Here is a 4615-nt window from a genome sequence, read left to right on the forward strand (position 1 = left end):
TCCCACCAAACAACTTCACTATTCTGATTTACTTTCAACTCCCAGGGTGAGTTAGTATTAGGCGGAAGTACCTATCAACCATGATAATCCACCAGCCCTGGGGATTTAGAAGGGAAAGGATGGAGGTCTCTGTGCTTGAGGCTTGGCTGATAGCTGAGCAGGGCTCCAGCTCACCTTCATCTCACTCCTGTGGATACCTGCACTAGGGGCCTGAGCATTCTTGCAGATCTCTGCAGAGGAGGCTGCCCTTAGGTGTTATTAAGGTGTGAAAGCAGCAAGAAAGAGCAGAATTAAACTGCTTTTCTCTAATGTATCCTTTTACAGCTCAGTGTGTTTTGCCCTAGGCTAGCCTTTTCTTCTCCTTTCACCCTCCACATGCCAGTCCAAGACAGCCTTTCTTCTCACAGGAATTATTGTGTTATTATTTCTTAATTTTTTTTTTTTCTTTTCGATGGCTTTTCTAGAGGAAACCTAACAGTGTGGGTTTATCAACCATTTTGGCAAGACTCTGAAGTCTACGGAACAGATTTTTAAATAAAAATTATGAACAAAGAAAGTCTAGTAAATTTACTAATAGAAAAACTGACTATGCCTTGTAGGAATTTTTGTGTGTGTGTGACATTCCATTGTGTACCTGCCAGAGAAGAAAACAAGTGGGACCTGTTACTCAAATTGTTCAATTTTAAAGCAGGTCCGTTGTTATGATTGGACTTTATTCACATACAAGCACTTGCACAAGGATGACATAAAGTGAGGATATAGTAGAGTGATTACATGTAATGGGTGTACTGAAGAGTCTCTACATCTTGGGGTATAAACAATGTTTTGGATTTTTTTTTTGTTTATTTGTTTTTCTCTCACCATTTTCAGCAGTGTTTTCTTGCATTTCTCCTTGCAAGCCTTTTAAACAATATCATCTACAATTTCTGGTTGCTTATGATTATCAAAATTAAAACCAGTTCCATTTTTTAACACTGCAACATTTTTATATTTGATCTAAAGTTCTTCTTACCCCAAACATACTTAGTCAGTCCTGCTCAGTGTTGCCCATAGAATGTTTTTGGTCTATGAATGATTTGCTAGTGGTCAGAGGCAAATTAAGTATTTAGATATACGTATATTAATTTGACTTTTATGTAACATCCAATCCCATATAAGCACCTTCTTAAACTCCGATGCCCTATCACATGGACCCAGTGGTACTGCTGAGGCTCTCTTCCATACATCCTGATAATCACAGGAAATTGGGATGTAGTGGAGATTTTTTCCCATCATCTTCCCAAGCACCACATTTCCTTCAAGCTCTGTTGGTACAGAACCTGCAGAAGTCTTCCCTAACTTAGTGTCTTGCTCATGTGTGCCCCCACACCTCGAAGGGCAGATCTCAAAGCTCTCTGAAAAGCCCTCATGACATTCAGCTACAGAAACAATAGCACCTTTGAAGAACTCAAGATTACTGCCGCTCAGCTTCATCTACCTGGGGAGTCAGTTTCCAGAGATGTTTCCTTATAGTCACCTCTTGTCCTGGTTTATTTTTGTTGCTATAAGTGAGTGAATACCTGCTACATCTGGTGAGGGCCTTATTGCTCATGGGGACTCCCTTTAGAGTCTCCGGGCCTTCAATGTAGGGCATCATATGGTGATGAGCATATGAGGGAGAAGCAAAGTGGCTTTGATAATAGACTCAACTACATGACAAACCATTAATCCATTGACCCACTCATTTATTAATTCATGAATGGATTAACCCATTTGCAAAAGCAGAGTCCACGACTCAATCATCTCTTAAAGGCCTTGCCTCTTAATACTGTTACATTAGGGATTAAGTTTCAACATGAGTTTTGGAGGAGACAAATATTCAAACCATAGCACCCCTACATTTTTAAAAATCACATAATTTTTTTTTCTTTTTTTTTCCATAGTTTTATGAGGTACATGAGAAATTTGTTACATGTAGCTAATGAATACTGATCAAGTCAGGGTATTCAGGGTGCCCATCACCCGAGTACAATACATTTTTGCTTAGTATGATCATTCTACTGTGCTATCACACATTGAATTTATTCCATCTTACCATATTTTTGTACCATTCAACCCACATCTCTTCATCCTACCCCCACCCCCCCAAGCAAAGTGGCTTTGATAATAGACTCAACTACATGACAAACCATTAATCCATTGACCCACTCATTTATTAATTAATGAATGGATTAACCCATTTGCAAAAGCAGAGTCCACAACCCAATCATCTCTTAAAAAGGCCTTGCCTCTTAATACTCTTACATTAGGGATTAAGTTTCAACATGAGTTTTGGAGGAGACAAATATTCAAACCATGGCACCCCTACATTTTTAAAAATCACATAAATTTTTTTTTCTTTTTTTTCCCCGTAGTTTTATGAGGTACATGAGAAATTTGTTACATGTAGCTAATGAATACCGATCAAGTCAGGGTATTCAGGGTGCCCATCACCTGAGTACAATACATTTTTGCTTAGTATGATCATTCTACTGTGCTATCACACATTGAATTTATTCCATCTTACCATATTTTTGTACCATTCAACCCACATCTCTTCATCCTACCCCCACCCCCCCAACCCTTCCTAGTCTCTGTTATCTATTTTTCTATTCTCTCCCTCCATGTGTTCAAATTATTTAGCTCCCACATATGAGTGAGAACATACAATTTTTGTGTTTGTGTGTCTGGCTTATTTTACTTAATATAATGTTCTTGAAGCTCATCCATGTTACCACATTTTTTATGGCTGAATAGTATTCCATTTCGTATATACATCACATTTTCTTTATCCATTTATTTGCTGATGATTGATTCAATATCTTTGCTATTGTGAGTAGTGCTGCAATAAACATGCAAGTGGAGGTATCCCTTTGATATATTGATGTATTTCCATTTGGGGAGCCACCCAGTAGTGGAATTGCTGGGTCAAATGGTAATTCTAGGCCTGGCACAGTGGCTCATGCCTATAATCCCAGTACTTTTGGAGGCCGAGGAGGGTGGATCATTTGAGTTCAGGAGTTGGAGACCAGCCTGGCCAACGTGGTGAAACCCTGTTTCTACTAAAACAAAAACAACAGAAAAAATAGCTGGGCATTGTGGTGCAGACCTGTAATCCCAGCTACTCAGGAGGCTGAGGTGGGAAAATCACTTGAACTTGGGAGGTGGAGGTTGCAGTGAGTTGAGATTGTGCCACTGCAGTCCAGCCTGGGCAACAGAGTGAGACTCTGTCTCAAAAAAAAAAAAAAAAAAAAAAAAAAGGTTATTCTACTTTTAGTTTTTAAAGAAATTTCCATACTGTTTTCCATAGTGGCTCTACTAGTTTACATTCTCACCAACAGCATATAAAAGTTATCTTTTCTACTCATCCTTGCCAACATCTGTTATTTTTGTCTTTTTAATAAAGCCATTCTGACTGGTGTAAGATTATATCTCCTTGTGATGCTGATGTACAATTCTCTGATGATTAATCTTGTAAATTATTCCTAGCTATTGAAAATGGGATTGCCATCTTGATTATTTTTTCATGTACATGTTGGCTGTATGTATGTCTTCTTTGGATAGGTATCTATTCATGCACTTTGTCCACTTTTTAATGGGATTGTTTGTTGTTTTTGTCGTGAGTTGTTTGAGTTCCTTTTATATTCTGGACATTATTCCCTGTCAGATGAACAATTTGCAAATTTTTCTTCCATTCAACAGAGTGTCTCTTCACTGTGTTGATTATTTCTTTTGCTGTGCAGAATCTTTTTAGTTTGATTAAGTCCCATTTATCTATTTTCCTTCTGTTGCCTTGTCTATGAGTTCTTCCTAGATTTTCTTCTAGTATTTTATAGTTTCAGGTCTTACACATAAGTCATTAGAACATTTTAAGTCGACTTTTTTTTTTTTTTTTGACAAAGTTTTGCTCTCTCACCCAGGCTGGAGTGCAATGGTGCAATCTCAGCTTACTGAAGCCTACGCCTCCTAGGTTCAAGTGATTCTCTCACCTCAGCTTCCCGACTAGTTGTGACTACAGGTGCGCACTACCATGACTGGCTATTTTTTTGTATTTTCACTACAGACGGGGTTTCAGCCTGCTGGCCAGGCTGGTCTCGAACTCCTGACCTCATGATCCACCCATCTCAGCCTCCCAAAGTGCTGGGATTACAGGTGTGAGCTACTGCGCATGGCCAAGTTGAATTTTTTATATGGTAAGAGATGGGGTCAATTTTCATTCTTCTGCCAATTTTCCCAGCAGAATATATTGAAGAGGGTGCCTTTACCCAAAAATAAGTTCTGGTCAGCTTTGTCAAAGATCAATTGACTGTAAATATGGGCTTTATTTCTGGGTTATCTGTTCTGTTCCATTGGTCAATGTGTCTATTGTTACACGAGCATCATACTGTTTCTGTTACTCTAGACTTGTAATATATTTTGAAGTCAGGTAATGCATGATGCCTCCAGCTTTGTTGTTTTTGCCCAGGATTGTCTTTACTATTCAGGCTCTTTCTTGCTTTCAAGTGAATTTTAGAATTGTGTTTTCTAATTCTGTGAAGAATGACCTTGTTATCTTGATAGGGATTGCACTGAATCTGTAGATTGCTTTGGCAATATG

General features: G+C 38.5%; 1 long non-coding RNA gene across 1 annotated transcript in view; it reads left to right on the top strand.

The window, feature by feature from the left end:
- Window positions 1–970, top strand: part of LOC105549740 — a 7537-nt gene extending 6567 nt beyond the window's left edge. Inside the window, exon 3 of the long non-coding RNA XR_001007598.1 lies at window positions 1–970. This exon is cut by the window's left edge and continues 146 nt beyond it. This is a non-coding gene — a long non-coding RNA (uncharacterized LOC105549740).
- The last annotated feature ends 3645 nt before the right edge of the window (window positions 971–4615 follow it).

Source organism: Mandrillus leucophaeus, unplaced genomic scaffold (assembly GCF_000951045.1).
Source record: "Mandrillus leucophaeus isolate KB7577 unplaced genomic scaffold, Mleu.le_1.0 Scaffold455, whole genome shotgun sequence".
In the NCBI taxonomy this organism is placed as follows: domain Eukaryota; kingdom Metazoa; phylum Chordata; class Mammalia; order Primates; family Cercopithecidae; genus Mandrillus; species Mandrillus leucophaeus.